At 39.3% G+C, this 19,531-nt stretch overlaps 1 protein-coding gene across 1 annotated transcript in view; it reads right to left on the bottom strand.

The window, feature by feature from the left end:
* LOC124255195 (CDC42 small effector protein 2-like) overlaps window positions 1-18,497 on the bottom strand; it is a 30,382-nt gene extending 11,885 nt beyond the window's left edge. Inside the window, exon 1 of the mRNA XM_046689034.1 lies at window positions 18,378-18,497. The gene's annotated coding sequence lies outside the window, so the exon portion shown is untranslated. The remainder of the gene's footprint in view (window positions 1-18,377) is intronic.
* Window positions 18,498-19,531: the final 1,034 nt, after the last annotated feature.

The raw sequence follows: 19,531 nt of genomic DNA, 5'->3' as shown, positions 1-19,531 counted from the left end.
TATTTCTATGCCTGGACTTAAATATTAGAGATAAAGAATTAGTAACACAAAGTACCAAATGAATTCCCAGTTCGGCATTCACAGCGGGTAACATAGAAAATGTTACTCGCTTGTAAGATGAGTACATTGAAAATAATATTTGATTGACATTTGAGCCAATCAAAAAATGACATTTATGTGTGAGGTAAGATAATATGAAATATATATACAATATATCAGGATATATGCTTTACTGCAATGAATACAATGTACAATGAAATGTTTTGTATTCAAATGTGCCCCAGGGCACTCAATATAATGTTTATGTGCCTCTTTAGGAATTTTAGTGTGCTGAACAGAAGTATACCTTTGATCATGTCAAACCCTTCGAATTTTGAATTTCGTTTCACTATGAGCTGGATTTTAAACAGTTGCATATTTGTAATGCAAAACAATCACCACTTCCTGTTCACTGACAATTAAAATCAATTATTCCATTTCCCGATTCCCCAGATTTCATTTGTGAATGATCAAATCATGAAACTGTTCTGTTCAGTGACCTTGTCCTACGCAGGATTACTTGTATGAAAGTGCATGTTTACTTACGCTGTCACAATTCACTCGTTTATTGGATGAATTGAACTGTATTCAATTCATTCTCGTGATAACTAAAATTGAATAGTCATGACTTTTTTAAACAACAATGTTTTTACTTGAATATTCTTGGTAATTATCAAAGCTAGACATGCAAATTGGAATATACCCAAGCCAGGCTGGATAATAATATCAGTCTCTACTCGATATATTTAATTTGAGTGAGTGGGTGAGTTTAGTTTTACGCCGCACTCAGCAATATTCCAGCTAATATATGGCGGCGGTCTGTAAATAATTGAGTCTGGACCAGACAATCCAGTGATCAACAGCATGAGCATCGATCTATGCATTTGGGAACAAAAGACATGTGTCAACCAAGTCAGCAAGCCTGACCACCCGATCCTGATGGTCGCCTCTCTACGACAAGCAGAGTCGCCTTTTGTGGCAAGCATGGGTTGCTGAAGACCTATTCTACTCCGGATCTTCACGGGTCTACTGAATTAATACATCTGCTGATGACTTATTGTATTTTATATGAATCAAAGCTCAAGATGTTGATCACTGGATTGTCTGGTCCAGACTCAATTATTTACAGACCGCCGCCATACAGCTAGAAATCGCTATGTGCAGATTAAACAATAACCAAATAAACCAAAAAATAGGGATGGGGTTACCATGGTGACTTACTGAGAACATTTTACATTGAACTTGAAGGTGGGGCAGATGTCACAAGACTCAAGAGGATTATCATCACACGATCAGCTTAGAATAATTTCCTCAATTCCAACTTAGCTCATGTTTCAAGGGTCCGACTTCTCTGTTCCATTCAATGCTGATATGTATTTCCTCATTGCCTAATAATAGCACTGCCGAGTGTCCATCAAATTGTACAGGCAGCAAATACATGGTTTTTACAAAATTTGAGTCACAAACTCTTAGGAATTTTACATCTTTTTCAACCTCTGAAAATCAGGTAAGAAATAGTCTTATGCTTGTCGTAAAAGCTGATCGGGTGGTCAGGCTCCGTACTTGGTTGACGCATGTCATCATATTCTAATTGCAAAGACCAATGCTCATGATGTCAATCACTGGATTGTCTGGCCCAGGTGTGTTTTACAGTCCACTTTCATATTGCTGAGTGTGGCGTTAAACAACAAACAAAATAAAATGAAACCATTCCGACGCTATGATCTCAACGGTTAGTGCTAGTTTTTGGTATATCACTGCAAAGGAACACAAGAAATATGCTTTACACACAGTACCCAGGTCAGAATTTAAAACAAAATTAGTTGTTTCTATCAAAATTATTTAGTTTGAGAGCCTTACCTTACTTTCCAGCTGCCGAAAACATTTACAATAATCACATACCACAAAATTTTCCCTTTCGTCCAGCCCTTTCTCTGATGTAAAATCCCTAAATGAAGCAGGTCTAGATTTTTAATTGCATTCAGGATTTATCCATCTCACTGAATCTCCTTTTCAATTTAAATGAGTTTTTATCAAAATAATTTTAAATAATAATTTTATATTTTCTGAAAGTAGGCATTAGTCTGCAGCTGCCCGACACGGAAGATAAAAATGATGACAATGAGAACAGTTCTATGCAACAACTGTGCTGACAAAGAAGCCCCATTAAGTGCTATTCCTTCCCCATGTGTTGTATAGGGGTGATAATACATGTAGCCAGAATGTCAGACACATGATAGTCAACATTCTACATAGCTCATTCTCATATGGCTTGAAATGAGGGACCATCTCATGAAATATATACATGCAAACGACTTGAACTATCCACAGGCAACGTCATGTTTAATGTTTATTCAAGGTTATTGCACGTTTGCAATGTGTGTGATGTGTGAGTGCTAATGATGGGTGAGTGAGTTTAGTTTTACGCCACTTTTAGCAATATTCCAGCAATATCACAGTGTTCACGAATGGTGTTTCAAAGTAACAGGACATTGGGTCCTGTAAGTTTCAGATGTCTGCCTGACCCATTGAAAATTCACAGGACCCATAGAATAAAATTAAACACACATTTCAGATTGAACATTTCTTATAATTGGTACATGTATTGAAATTATTAACAAACATCAGATTTATGAGCAGCAAACAAGTGTCACATGTCACATATAACAACTTCAGTCAAAGTCATTGTGAAATATACAGTCAGACACTGTTTCCGGTAGGTTGTAGACTTCTATCGGACCTTTGGCGAATCTGCCGGATTTGTCAGAGGGTCAGACGCTATTCGTGCACACTGATATCACAGCAGGGGACACCAGAAATGGCTTCACACATTGTACCCATGTGGGGAATTGAACCCGAGTGTTTTGTGTGACAAGCGAACACGATAACCAATTAATCATGAGTGGTATTGGCATGTGGTCTTGTGTGTAGAGCTCAGGTCACAAATCAGTTGAAGTTAAGCAACGTTGTGCGCGGAGAGTCCTTGGATGGGTGACTGTGTTTGGCAGCTTGACTCATGAGAGTTTCTTGGACTTCAGTCCTACCCCTAAACAGAACACATGAGACATGTGGTCTCACCTTAGGCAAGTGAGTTTGTTCAAAATTCCCTCTGTTCACCAAGCAGAAAATGGGTACCCGGCAGAATAAGTCAGGTAACCATTAACCTTCTAGCGCCTCATAGGCAGCTTGGGTTATCCTGGGCAATAATAATCAGATTGGGCGCATCGAGCATGCGTTGTGCATGGAGAAATGCGCGTGATAAACTGACAATTATTAATATATTATTATTTTAAAAAAGATAAAAAACTGGCAACTTAAATCTGAAATTGGATAGTTAAAAAAAACATCAAGCTGGTCAGGTTGGCTAGTGCTTTTGAAAAACTATTTCACACAACGATATAAAATGTAGATTTGCTTTATGACTCTGTCCTTAGACTAAAATACTACTACAACTATAATTCTGACTTCTGGTGAGAAATTTAGAGATTCTATGGTGTGATGACAGGTGCAATACAGGATTACCGGCACTGTTGTAACCATGGTAACAGAGGTTTGCATGTTCATAAGAATTAATCACAATAATAAACACAACAAACATTTCCTGTGAAATATCACATACCAGGAGGAAGGTTTACTCAACACATTTAAGTGCCACATACCAAATAAAGATGTGTAAATGCCCACTTGACTCATGAAATGGCCCCCTGCCACTGTGGGCAGATGTCAGTGACAAGTTAGCAACTAGGTAACTTCCTGTTTTCAACATAGTTGATTGTCCACTTACATCCCAGTCTCATCCCTCACTATAACGCTAATGACATCATGACCTCAGTATAACGCTCTGGCATAAAACTTGATGTTCATGTTATTTCTTGCAGATAACATAATGTATATTGCTCTTGTGAATCTGTAGAATATTTGTTTTGGATTCTTCAAATTGAAAGAGAAAGGTCATCAGACAGATTGTACGTTTGAATTGTTCTCCAGTAACCTGTTTGTCATGTTAGTCAACTACAGCAGTCAAGTGGTCAGAAGACTCGGTGAGCTAGCCGACTGCTCATCATCGTATCCTGATGTATCTCAATGTTCATCTTTCCTGACAACGATTATTTACTAGGATCCCATCTGGATTACTTCCATTCTGCTATGAAAATTCAAGACTGACTGACTGAGTTTGGTTTTACGCCGCTTTTAGCAATATTCCAGCAACATCACGGCGGGGGACACCAGAAATAGGCTTCACACACTGTACCCATGTCGGGATTCGAACCCGGGTCTTCGGCGCGACGAGCCAACGCTTTAACCACTAGGCTACCCCACCACCCACGAAATATCAAGAAATTATTGCTGTGTAAGGCTCGCTGACTTATTGACATGTCATTGTATCTCTATTGCGTAGATTGATGCTCATGCTGTTGATCACTGGATTGTCTGGACCAGATAGCTGCCATTCAGTTTTGAAATAACCAGAACATATGGCCATATAGCTGGAATACTGCTGAGTGCGATGTTAAACAACCAACCATGTGTACAGTAAGGCTGTAACGATTCACTCGCATATTCGGTGAATCGAACCGTAGCCCTTCATGAATTCAATTTGTTATTCAACCAACCATGTGTACAGGCCTCACTGGATTCCAGAAACCTCAGCATTTACTGTGGTCTCGAGGAAACCAACACTGCTGCATATTAGTGGAGGTCCGATTAATTGAAATAATCGCAGATTGGTCGCAATGACAAAACGACCAAGCAGTCGATCATGTTTTCTCATAATCAAACACAAACAATTTTGGAACACTTGTCTGCAATAACAATATTTTTCAAAAGGTCGATTTTGTCTCTACATTGCATAAACACTACAAGCTCGATCCAAGTCATGATTAAATTTATCTTAACAACTCCAGGAAATGTATGTTCCTAACACACTAGTCATCCTTTAAAGATGTGAAATTTGCAAATGCATTTTGTGCAATTTGTGAAAAAAACGAGAGAACTACATGTTTTTTCTTTATTTTTGTGCATTAACAAGCATAACCAGGAACATTTGATAAATGACGCTAACCAATTATTTTCGATGATTGATCGGTTGTAATGAACCAATCATCAAATATGAGATTTACACCAATTCCCAACACTACTGCATATACTGGAGGCAACACCAACGGCGAAAATGAGGAAGATTTTGACAAGGAGCTCTTCCAACTCGTTAAAAAGAATTGTGTGCCATTTTTTTCCCACTCAATATGTGCAGTTCCTGAATTTAAGCCCTGAGTTTAACTACGGCTTAATAACTTTATTAGAAAAGGGTCAATTTGTTATTTAGTCAGAATCCCTACAAGTCACTAAGCTTGATTACCCGATCTATTAAGATGCCCGTATGACAAGCACACAAGTGACCTATTTCAACCCTGACTCCCTAAAGTCACTAAGCCTGATCGTCCGATCTATTAAGATGCTTTGTACAACAAGCACACGAGTGACCTGTCTCGACCCGGAATACTTCCAGTGACCCATCAATAGCAATTAAAACACATGGAGTTTGGCAAGGTTCTGTTGTCAGCATGTTCTGTGTTCTCAAACCGACTCCGAACAAACATCGCAGGACATGTGTGTGTCCAACACTAACAATACCTGTAGCTTTTGCTACTGTCTCCCTCTCGCTCGTTAAGGTAAAACATCAAGGTAAATACACCTGTATGTGTTCTCGCAAGTCAGAAGGTGTGAGAGGCGGGCTGAGATTTGTGGAAGGAGTTTTGATATACTAATTTATTTCTACATGTTTAAGAGGGAAAGAAGAGAAGGCGTTATCATTAAGAATTCATTAGGCCACATTGCCTCATGGGCTTTCTTGGATATATTTGTTTCAGGGTCTGTATAACAGACTAAAAAGGAGTTATCATTAATATCATGGATGGACATTTGCTGTCTGCTGTAGTGTTGGGAATTGGTTGAAATCTCACAATTGATGATTGGTTCAATACCAACGACCAATCATCGAAAAAAAAAGGTTCGCCACATTTTTGGATTTTCCTATTCAGGTTGTAGTTGCAGATAAGTATAAAGAAAAAACATTTGGTTCTCTGTTGAAGTTTTCTGAAACTGCACAAATTACATTTGCAAATTTCACATCCAGTGTAAAATGATTCAGTTCCAGTGTAACATAAACTTCCCAGATTCTTCAAGAAATATTCAGTCATGACTTTTCAGAAAGTGAAGTGAGTTTCCTTAGAAATAAACACGCTTTCAGGTCCTGACAACGTCCTAGATATGTTCTATCATCAAGTATTTCAAACTCTATTACAGTGGTTCCAAAATCGTTTGTGTTCGATTATGAGAAAATGTGATCGATTGCTTGGTCGTTTGGCCACTGCGACCAATCTTCGATTATTTCAATTAATCGGACCACCTCTAGTCTGCTTTCAGATCAAAAACGATGGGAGGAATTTCAAATATTTTTGGTGGTAAATAATCTTTTTTCTCAATTTTACTGCCAAAGGAGCTTTGAAATCTAAAAAATATGATAACTATTATACACACAAAATCAATAAAAACAATAATAAACAAAAATGTTCAAAGCACAACTAGAAACTGGGTCCAGAATTAACACGAGCTGCTAGTCCACAACTAGTATAAATCAAGTCAAAAATAGTGGACTGGTGACATTTCCTGGTCGACCACCACATCCATTATTTCATCAGAGCCATCTGAGAGATCATGTTTGCAATAGAACAGCATATGACTTTAGCTGTTAATAAAAGTGTGTGTAGGACGGTGTGTAGCTTTAGTTGCTAGGACAGTGTGTAGGATGGTGTGTGACTCTAGCTGTCAATAAAAGTGTGTGTAGAACAGCATATGACTTTAGCTGTCAATAAAAATGTGTGTAGAACAGCATATGACTTTAGCTGTCAATAAAACTGTGTAGGCCGGTGTGTGACTTTAGCTGCTAGTACGTCGGTGTGTGACTTTAGCTGCTACTCCATTACCCACATATAGCAGACCGCCTCTGTGGTGTAGTGGTTAGAGCGTCTGCCCGGAGAGCGGAAGGTCGCGGGTTCGGTCCCCGACCGCGTCATACCAAAAGACGCTAAAATATGGTACTTGTTGGTCCCTGCCTGGTGCTCGGCATTAATGGGTACAACAAGGACTGGTCGGCTCGGAGTCAGTATAATATGACTGAGTGGGGTATTCATGTTTCACTGCGGCATGGTATCTCAGTGGGCTAGCACTATAAAACCAGCTTCAGTCTGGGCTAGTACAAACAGCCGCACATACACATACACACGCATGCACGTCGTCATATGAGCTAAATATTCTCAAGTACGACGTTAAACCCAATTTCACCTCACCTCACCACATATAGCAAAATGTATTTAGGTTTAGTTACAGTTTGCTCATTAAACAATGACATAATCCATACAGAAAATAAATACAGAGATATTTCGAAAAGGAGTTTAGCTGAGTCCAAATGACAAGTTCGGACAAACTCAAATAGTTCTACTACAGAGTGGTAAAAAGAAACGGTTCAAAAATTGAGAACTGATAAATATTACCTGACCATGATAATTGTTTACTTGATCTGAAACCTAGGTTTTTCCTGCTAACAACTGCAATCCTATTTCACGCCCAGATCATCTTACAACACTTCAAAATGTCCACATACAATATTGAATCAATAATTTAATAAAAGGAAAACTAGCCCTATTAAGTGTTACCATGGCACGCATAACTTCCCAGCTTACCTTTTCCAAACAACCCGTGAAGATCCGGGTTAGAATACTGATCTTCAGTAACCTATGCTTGTCGTAAGAGGCGACTAACAGGATCGGGTGGTCAGCCTCGCTGACTTCGTTGACACATGCCATTGTATCCCAATTGCGTAGATCGATGCTCAAGCTGTTGATCACTGGATTGTCAGGTCCAGACTCTATTATTTACAGACCACATAGCTGGAGTATTATTTACAGACGGCCGCCATACAGCTGGAATATTGCTGTAACTAAACTCACTCACTCACCTTTTTCAAATGCATAAAGCCATAGCCCAGCTCACAAATTCATTCAGTGTAGATTGATACCTTGGAAGTCCATCTATAGTATTGTTAGGGCTGGCTAAAAAGATTGATAATCGGAAAACTGTCCATAGGAAAAATGATTACTCTGATGAAGATTGTGTTGTTGATAACATCATACATAAACTTTTGTGATAGAATTTGTTTTTAATTGACTCACACAACATACTAAGTTAGGTCTTCTTTCATAGGCTGCTTTTAAAGTCGATCGGGACTCTGTTTTGTTAAGTATCCATGCATAAACATGTCAACGCTCACCAGTGATGTGAAATATATTCATTTCTTTCAGACTTTTGGCATTTTTGCTCAAAGTTACTTTTCCGATACTTATCCAAGATGTTGGCAACAGGGAGTCTTTTTTAAAAATGTTCGAACAACGATGTAAAGATATATAGCAGCAGGAATGGTTCCATGACATCCGTTCTTCAAGTGAGGTGAGGTGAAATTGGGTGTTACGTCGTGCTTGAGAATATTTCACTCATATGACAACGTGCATGCGTGTGTATGTATGTGCGGCTGCTTGTACTAGAACAGACTTAAGCTGGTTTTATAGTGCTAGCCCACTGAGATACCATGCCGCAGTGTAGCATGAATACCCCACTCAGACACATCATACTGACTCCGAGCCAACCAGTCCTTGTTGTACCCATTAATGCCGAGCGCCAGGCAGGGACCAACAAGTACCATATTTTAACGTCTCTTGGTATGACGCGGTCGGGGATCGAACCTGCGACCTTCCGCTCTCCGGGCAGACGCTCTAACCACTACACCACGGAGGCGGTCCCGTTCTTCAAGTAGTATTAGTTATTATGCTGAGTTTAAATCTTTTATCAAACCTGAATTATATCTATCGTCTCTAACATCTATCCATCTTCGCAGAATTGTAACTATGTTCAGATGTAATGGCTATGATTTTAAGATAAAAGCTGCAAGGTTTTCTAAACACCCGTATGATCAAATTACCACTTGTGATCATTGTAACCTCACAGAGGATGAATACCATGTACTTTTAGAATGTCCTCAATATTCATGTTTAAGATATAAATACTTACCTTTATATCTATGTAGACAACCATCAAAAGAAAAGTTTATTGCTGTTTTAACAACGAATGACGTGCAACTACTGTACAAGTTAGCCTCATTACACCATATAAACCGCAAATACATCAAATCGGCAATAACTGTATATTTCACTTACCATTGCCTATCTATGGTATGCTATTTACGTCGTATTGCATGGTAGCGCTGCCACTGTGTACATTACAATATATTTACAATGTACTGTTGGCCTCCGGGCCATATATACCAATAAAATCTGTATCAATCTGTCTGTATCAAAAGCCAGCCCTACGTATTGTCCAGTATTTTTAATTGTTACCATCGTTAAATTTTTAGTTTATTTCAGCTTACCTGCACAACTTAGAAGCTATCATATCATGTCTTTACTCCAGGGGTGGAAATAACCCATTGCCTGACGTCCGAGTCCAGTGTTTTTTTCTGTCGGGCAAGCAAATTTGCATATCGTGCTGTACCAGTGTCCAGTTGACTTTCCAATGTTAATTATGCTGTTTATTTAAGAAATCAACAAGAAAATAGGCCGGTATAGTGGAAAAACTTATCAGAATCAGGGCAAGTGATTTTACATGTGCCACTGTACCTGAGTACACTAGCAATTTTAAAGTTATTTCCACCCCTGTACTCGCACTCTTATTTGTATTGATATGAAAATAAAAAATGTTTTTAGGTTTGTTGTCTTCAGTTCATCTGGTGCACCAGGATGAAATATCAGTGAGCATCTCTGGGCAAAACATGTGACATAATCTATGTGTCTGAAACAAGGAAATGTGTCGCCCTCCGTACAGGAACATTCAGGAAGATTAGGCCGACGTATTTAAGTCACATGTGTTCACTTGCAGATATGTACAAGTCATGGGATACGTGAGGCATTAGCGCATGACTTTCTGTGACAATGTGTCACTCGGCATGAACACCCTGGAAGGGGGGTGGGGGGTGTTTTTGTCAGGAGATGGGGGTCAGATAGTGATTGGGGGGTAGAGGATGGAGATGGAAGGTAGAGACAAGGAGTGTTTAGGGGGGGGAGGTGAGAAAGTGACATAAAGATGAAGAGAAAGAGGTGGATATTTGAGATGGAGAGTGATACAGAGGCTGAGAAAGAGATGAGAGACAGACACAGAGAGACTGACTGACTGACTGAGTTTGGTTTTACGCCACTTTTAGCAATATTCCAGCAACATCACGGCGGGGGACACCAGAAATGGGCTTCACACATGACACAGAGAGAAGAGAACGACGGAGGAGAAAGATAGAGAGAGATAGACACACAGAAAAGAGAAAAAGTAAGAAAGCGAAAGACACAGAAGAGAGAGAGTAGAGAAAGAGGGGCACAGAGGAGAAAAAAGACAGAGTGAGTGAGTGAGAATGAGTGAGTGAGTGAGTGAGTGAGTGAGTGAGAGTGAGAGTGTGGTTTAGTTTAAGCAATAATTCAGCATATCACGGCTGGGGAATTAGAAATGGGCTTCACAGAGTAAGAGAGAGAGGAGGAGAGAGAGTGAGGGAGAGGAAGAGATACAGAGAGTGGAAGACAGGCAGAGATGAGAGAGAGGGGAGAAAGGACAAGGGTCAAGGAGATGGTGAGAGAGAGAAGGATCAAGTGGGTGTTGGGGAAAGATGGAGGGGAAGAAGGGGGGAGGAAGAATGACCCATCATACCATGACCATTAGTCACTGCCCAGAATTGATTCCCCATGAGTGCTAGCTGAACATCTCAGTTTCATTAACTGGTCTTCTGACAGAGCATTTTCCATTTTCAGTATTTTGATTTTAACCAACACTCCATACAAAATTTTCCGATGTGCAGTCTATCATATTTAACTGGGTTGGATGTGCCTATTATATACATACTGAACGTAAATATAGTTTTTTTTATGAAACACACAAGGTAAAAGTAATATTCTAGTAAATTTAAATTTCTGAAATTTGTTATGCGTATCAGTCATTTTGTAAAAGTAATGGGGAGTTAGTTTGCATAAATATGCAGCTTGTCTTGAGTTCTGAAGTCATATTTTCACACCTTTCAGATTTCATGACAGGAATAAGACATATATTACACCGAAGTACCTGAGAGTGAGTGAGTATGGTTTTACGCACATTTAACAATATTCAAGCAATGTCACAGCAGGGAACACCAGAAATGGGCTTCACACATTGTACCCTGTGGGGAATCAAACCTGGGTCTTCAGCGTGACCAGGGGTTCAAAGATGTTTTCAAAAGTCACTTGCCATAGGGCAAGTGACTTTGAGAAAGTAACTTGTCCTGACTAATTTTCCACTTGCCCTGATTTTATGAAATAATTATGATGATGTAATTATGAAAGCCCACGGACAAGTAAGATACCATTATTTGATTGCCCGAAATGAAAACTGACTTGTCCCGGGCGTCGGGTGATGGGATTTTTTAACCCCTGGTGACAAGCGATGATTTAACCACAAGGCTATACCACCGCCCCAGAAAATTGCTGGGTGGGCATAAAACAAACAAACAAACATGGCTATGTTACAGTATCCCCGTCAGATATCTTTGGCAGGAGGGGTGGGCGGGTCGGAGGAGGTGAAAAACAAAGCATCCCGGGACATCCATGCAAAGAAGGTATTTTTTTGTTTTAAAAAATTGCGATGACAAATTCCACATTCCGGAATGAAAACTGATTAATGATTGTTAATCCATTATCATAATCCCTAAAATCTGTGATCAAAAGTCAATTGCTTCATCTAGGAAGTCATCGAGTCCATCTGTAATCTATAACAGCCCTAAGATATGATCGTCACGGATCAGCAGCTCTATGAAGCCCCAGGTGCTAGGTATGCACAACTGTTATCTGTGCAGCTATCAGTATATATCAAGTTGCCATAAATCTGTCGGAAAAATTTGTCGCCTTCCTAGAAACTTGACATCAGCGTAGACATCTGAATGAGAAGTGAGTGTGTATTGTTTTATTTATATTTTTAATTAAACTTCCATCGGGAAACAGTCACACTCTGCTTTGTCTTAGCAACTGATCTCTCTATCTGTAGTTTAGTGTTGGGAATTGGTTAAAATCTCATACTAGTAATTGATGATTGGTTCATTACCACCGATCAATCATCGAAAAATAATTGCTTAGCGTCATTTATGAAATTTGTTAATGCACACAAACATAAGGAAAAAAACATGTAGTTATTATGGGGTGTTTTTGGTAAAATTTCAATTCTTTAAAGGATGACTAGTATGTCAGGAACATAAATTTCTTGATGTCTTTAAGATAAATTCAGTCATGACTTGGAATGAGCTTGTAGTGCTTATGAAATTTAACAGATAAAACCAACCATGTGAAAAACATTGTTGATGAAAACAAGTGTTCCAGAATTGTTTGTGTTCCAGCAATATCACAGCAGGGACACCAGAAATGGGCCTCACACATTGAACCCATGTGAGGGATCGAACCCGGGCCTTAAGCAGGCTGTGCGGACGCCATTAGGCTAAAATTATAACTCCATTGGATCACACTGCATTGCCCTCACAACTGACCTCTGGATCAGTAGTTAAGCCAAACATACTGTACTAAGGAACTACTCTGTGATGGCCCCCGTGCCCGACCTCCTCCTCGATCACCAATAACCACAGAACAATGTACAGTATTTCATCTAATAAATGTCAAGTATTTAATAGATAATGGCCCCCCATAAACACTATGTGTGCGTGACAGTGAATATGGTTTTATGTTGCTTTTTTGGCAAACTTCCAGTATCACGGCAGCGAACCTGCGAGTATACCGACCAGCAACAATCATGACAGGTCATGATGACACAGAGACAAGACTAGGAATGAGTGAGTGAGTTTAATTTTACGCCACACTCAACAATATTCCAGCTATATGGCGGAGGTCTGTAAATAATCAAGTCTGGACAAGATAATCCAGTGATCAACAGCATGAGCATCGATCTGCACAGTTGGGATACGATGACATGTATCAACCAATCAGCGAGCCTGACCACCCGATCCCTTTAGTCGCATCTTACGACAAGCATGGGTTACTGAATATCGATTCTAACCCAGACCTTCCACGGGTAAGAGAGACTATGAGATTTATACAAGTAACATTGGGCAAGTGAGTGCCACAGTGATTCAATATTTATCTAAAATAAACTTTGTACATCTGAGACAAAAATTTGAAAATATAGCCATTATGATATTTTAAAAATTAGAAATTTTAACGTCTTTATTCTTATTATATTCAGACATACATCATTACATGTATAATAATAACACTGTATACAATTCAATCACGTAAAACCAAATCTATCTCTATCTTTAATTTTATGTTATCAGTTAGCATAATTAGTGACATCTCGTCTGCAAAGTTAACATATTTTTATCAATAATTTCAATAATAAGTTGAGTTTACTGTTTTATTTTTAAAATTTCTTACAAAATTTGCTAAAGCTGAGTATCAGCACAGATGAAGAGTATTTGAAACAATGTCACTAGTTGCTTGGGAAATAGTACAACTCAAGTCCTACTACTTCCCTGAAGAGGAACAAGGACCTACTTTAACATAATGACTCAACATGGCCCCTTCATTAAGTGAAGTGTAAGCAGTAGACATAAATGTATATAATTTACAAACTATCACGCTGGCGTAAAACGGCTGACTCAGCAATTTTGACTTTGTCATCTACAGTCTGTTTGACTTCATTTGAGACTGATGAATTGCTCACTAACATTAAAATCTAATTATTTTGTTGTCACGTTTCGCTGTTTCTTACGTGGGAGGACCACTTGCTGGTAGAACAGCCAGGTCCGAGTTGTTCGTGTGAAATTGAAATTTCACTGCTCACACTTGTTGATTACCTGACTGTTCTACCAGCAAGTGGTCCTCCCTCGTATGAGGGATAATAATAATGATCGTTAGTTAAAGAACTTTTTTGATTTGGGTGTTCAAAATTATGAGACAAATCATCAGAGTTGGTCTGTCGATTTCATGTGACTGTGCAAAGTTTGATTGTGTTGCATTTATTAGATTTTGTGTTAGGGAGCAAATCATCGGTCTCAAATGAAGTCAAATGGGCTATAAGTACAACTCTCCTCAAGGAAGTAAGTACATGTTCCTAAATATGAGCTTCCACCCTATGACAATGAAAGCTTGTTGTGTCAGCATTAGCATTAGCACCATCACAAACAGGATAAACTCTGTCAGGATTGATTGATTGAGTGAGTTTAGTTTTACGCCTCACACAGTAATATTTTAGCTATTTGGCAGCGGTCTGTAAATAATCAAGTCTGGAGCAGAAAATCCAGTGATCAACAGCATGAGCATCGATCTACGCAATTCTGAACCGATGACATGTGTTGACCAGGTCAGTAAGCCTGACCACCCGATCCGGTGAGCCACATCTTATGACAAGTTAGGTTACTAAAGACCTAACCTGTATCTTCACGTGTCACTTTGTCAGGAAGGATCTCAATTATTACACACTACTGGACATTCTACAGTTTTTATGGAAAACATATTTTGATATCTGATGGACCCATAAAATGATAATGGCCATTCATAAAGCACCTGTTTCCACACACTTGTGCATGTTCAATGCACTAACACATACACCAATATTGATTCAAATTAAACAGGCCTCTATGCTGAAACATTCACTAAACAGGTGTTTGCAAGGGTGGAAATAACCCATTGCCCGACGCCAGTGTTTTTTTCAGTCGGGCAAGCAAATTTGAATATCACACTGTACTGGTGTCCAGTTGATATTCCAATGTTAATTATGTTGTTTATTTAAAGTATCAACAAGAAAATGGCCGGTATAGTGGAAAAATTATCAGGGCAAGTGATTTTACATGTGCCACTGTACCGGGGTACACTAGCAATTTCAAAGTTATTTCCACCCCTGGTTTGCCACTTATATTTCAATGTCCCCCACCGCTAAAGAAGAATGAAATATATATAACATATTTACTAGTTTTTATTTTTTTGGTCATATACAAAATTCCTGAAATGACTGGTGTCTGCATAATCACCCAATGTAGGCTGTCAACATAATTGGAAGACACTGATACAATGTTTTAGGAGATATCGCATTTACTTGAGTTTCAAAAGTGGTCAAAGTGTTGTGGTGACCTTGAAAATAAGCTCAAGGTCACCCAAATCAACTGGTGTCTGCGTAATCCCCAATGTAGGCTGTCACCAAATTTGAAGACATTGGGTACATCAGTGCATGAGATTTCGTGTTAACAAGAGTATGAAAAGTGTTCAAAGCGCTGTGGTGACCTTGAAGATAAGGTCAAGGTCACCAAAATCGACTGATGTCTGTGTAATCCCCCAATGTAGGCTTGTCACCAAATTTGAAGACACTGGGTACAATATTTCATGAGATATCGCGTTAACCAGAGTTTGAAAAGTGGTCAAAGTGTTGTGACCTTGAAATTAAGGTCAAACCAACTTGTGTCTGCGTAATCCCCCAATGTAGGCTGTCACCAAATTTGAAGATATTGGGCACAATAGTTCATGAGATATCGCGTTAACAAGAATCGGGACTTACATACAGACGCTTCTGAATACATTGTCCCCCGTTCCGCGTTGCGACCGGGGACAAATATCCAGTTCTTTTCTTGATGGGATATCCCAGGACAGACAATCCAGTGACTGAATCACGAGCATTGATCTACATAATAGGGACATGATGACATGTATTAACCACAGTGAGTGAGTGAGTGAGTTTAGTTTTACGCTGTGATAATCGAGTCTGGACCAGACAATCCAGTGACCAACAGCATGAGCATCGATCTGCACAATTGGGAACCGATGACATGTGTCAACCAAGTCAGCGAGTCTGACCACCTGATCGCTTTTGTCGCCTCTTACGACAAGCATGGGTTACTGAAGATCAATATTCTAACCCAGACATTCACAGGTCGTACTTACCACAGTCTGAGTTTGCTTTGGATCAATTCTAAAACAGATCTTCATGGATAATACCCTATGATAAATGACTTCCTGTTGAAAAATATGGGGGTGTTGCAATATTTCATGCGCAAGGATCAGAAGAAAGTGACTTACCGTTAAACTATGCAGTGACACTACATATTGTTGCCTGAGTTACTATGGTAACGGAATAAGCCGAGAAAAAGACAGACCAATCAGCTAATAGATCAAATACATGATTCATATAACTCCATCCAAACAAGGAAGTAATCATGTTAATCAGTAAGGTTAACAAACTGCAATGAGTTTCCATGACCTTGAAAATGTCACCATTATCAAGGTCACTATTATCAATTTGACCTCAAACACTCAACCGACACCTGACCAGCAAATCTGAATCAAACTGAGAAAGAAGTTCTCACCATATCTTGCTGGCACAAAGAGCAGCTCAGTTCACTTACTTCCTCAACTTTGAAACCTAGGTCAAGGTAAAATTACAGCAGGAATCGCAAACATGATGAATTACAGCAAAATCCATGATGATGTTCTACACTCATCAAGAATAAATAAGGAGCACATGGACAGATGAAGTTGTCCCTTGGGACAGGAACAAGTGAAAAGCGAGCCTGACCACCCGATCCCGTGAGTCGCCTCTCTCGACAAACATGGGTTACTGAGGACTAATTCTAAACCGAATCTTCCGCTTGTCTCCCTGTTAATCTTTATGGTAAACGTTTAAGGGCAACAACACCTCAACTTTGATATGGATGGTGTTTTTAGCAGACTTATAATTTGCTTATTCTTGACTACACTCTTGACAGCGTTGACTTGTGTTCAATTCTAATTAGAATCTGGTAATTATGCATGCTAATTTTAGCAACACCCACAAGATGACTGGGGCCTGGAGTAATGGAGTGCCCCTTGATCAACATACTGCTGGCCTGTAGACACACCCTAAACTTATTTATAACACTGGATCTACAAGCTAAGTGAGTGAATTCACTGTAATATGGAATGTGATAGGATAATTAGGAGCTACACATCATGTGTTGGCCAATTTCCGGGTGTTATTGAGTATTTGAAGCACGGGAATTCATTTGGAACCGACGGCATTTGAGGTTTCAAATGAAATATTCCTCCAAATACTGAATAACCAACACATGATGATGTTTATCGACATTGTAAACACAAAAGTAAACCACACACGTTTTTGTGTCTGCAATCATTGACATTGAGTACGGGTACAGCAGTGAAATGTCATCAGCCGGTCCGTTTCGGCTGTCTCCCATGGTAGCATCTGAAACTGCTCATTTGTGACGTCATTCGGACTTTACGTCACAATATGATTTTAATGACGTCATCACAGCTGACGACGTAACAATACAATGGTGTGAGCGATGTTGGTATCTATTAATACTCAGCGAATTTCCGGGAATCGAATACCATTTGATCACGTTTTTCAACAAATCAGATTAAAGAACACAGTGACTTTTGGTTTACAATTTACAATAATACATCAGCATGTTGACATGGTTACCAATGTTGATCTCACTTTATTCAAAAGAGTGAATAGCAGAATAAAGAGTTCAGATCGGTTTATTATTATGGACTATGACCCACTGTCATCCAAAACCTCTTCGGTTTTTAAAAAAAATCATGTTTGGAATATATTTAACTACAAAATATAATGCCATCATAAAGTCATTCACTGGCCCCATGCAATATGCCTCAAGCACTATCACTCATAATGTTGACGTTGGATATTTGTATTATACTCCCCGCGGTATATAGAATCAACTGTTCCCTGCATCGTGTTATAACGGAATCAAATGATACTGCCATGACGAATATGTCGGACTTTTTCGGTGCAGACACGATAATGCATTCGTCGACAGACAATAACAAAGAGAATCTGAGAGACCACAACTCAGCTCTTATCATTCTTATCACTCATGAATCTAAAAAAAACGTTTTGAGGTAACTGGATACCTGAATATATCTTGGAATTCCTACACACCCAAAAAATGATTTATTGATATCATTTCCATCCGTCCACAATGCAATATGTATCTAACAATGGCTAAATTAAAGTTATTCAAGACTCATGATTAAAATTCACACATTTATTTTAACCTCACGAGTTGCCAAGCCCTTTCCTCAAGTCGCATCTCGCTTACTTCCGAAAATGGCGACCTACGATCTGTTTCCCACATACATAAGCCGTTTCGTTAAATCGAAAAGTGAAAAGTACTATAGCAATCAGTTCAGAAAACTTGCTCCACTTACCTTATCGAGAATTGTCTCCCGTCGGAGTAAAATGCACGTATATGGAGGTTATGGTTGTACGCAACGCTCGTCCATACTCATGACAGATTTTTCTGACCTAACCCGGAAATGACAGAAGCGGTGACTATCGCTGATAACTCTCGCTACACGCGAGAGGCTGGGTAAATGTAAAATGTGGATCCGAGTGGAACTTGATTTATCGACTACCGTAATATATACTACCCATCACTTAAAGCACTCACTATATGTTATGCATATATGTGTGGTTACATCGAAGATGAATTTCTCCACTAACTTTGGGGAACCAACTGCAAACTTTATGCAGATGAATTGCACGATGATCATGCATGTGCAAATATCGTGCATGTGAACAGCTGTGTTGTGGTGTAAATTTTTGCTAAAATTTGCCAATTGTCACTCAGTTTCATCATTTTTGAACCCATGACAATAATCTTTTCAACGTTAAGTTTGGAAAAGTTTGAAAAATCTAGTTTAGAAGAGTTGACGTAAGTAAGTGAGGTGAGGTGAAATTGGGTTTTACGTCGTGCTTGAGAATATTTCGCTCATATGACGACGTGCATGCATGTGTATGTATGGCTTCTTGTACTAGCCCAGACTGAAGCTGGTTTTATAGTGCTAGCCCACTGAGATACCATGCCGCAGTGAAGCATGAATACCCCACTCAGACACATTATACTGACTCCGAGCCGACCAGTCCTTGTTGTACCCATTAATGCCGAGCGCCAGGCAGGGACCAACAAGTACCATATTTTAACGTCTTTTTGGTATGACGCGGTCGGGGATCGAACCCGTGACCTTCCGCTCTCGTAAGTAAGAGGTGGGGTGAGGTGAAATTGGGTTTAACGGGCGAGACGCTCTAACCGTGCTACACCACGGAGGCGGTCTGACGTAAATCATGTAAGTGGCTACATTTATACCCAGTGAGTCTAAACTTTTGATTGGGCGTATATTTGGATAAAGTAAGTGGCTACATTTAATTAAAGGCATTTCTGTCGTCAAGGTGGATATATATTTTGGTGTTGTCATAGTAACTGGATTAATATTACCGTTTCTACTGATTGTTTATGTCAAAAAGAGGAACACATGTTTATGGCTGGACATCTTCTTTATTGCAGGGGCGGTGGGGTTGTCCA

The sequence above is a fragment of the Haliotis rubra genome, unplaced genomic scaffold (genome assembly GCF_003918875.1).
Source record: "Haliotis rubra isolate DU_JTF1 unplaced genomic scaffold, ASM391887v1 Scf597, whole genome shotgun sequence".
Lineage (NCBI taxonomy): Eukaryota > Metazoa > Mollusca > Gastropoda > Lepetellida > Haliotidae > Haliotis > Haliotis rubra.
This window is presented reverse-complemented; position numbering and strand designations above follow the sequence as displayed.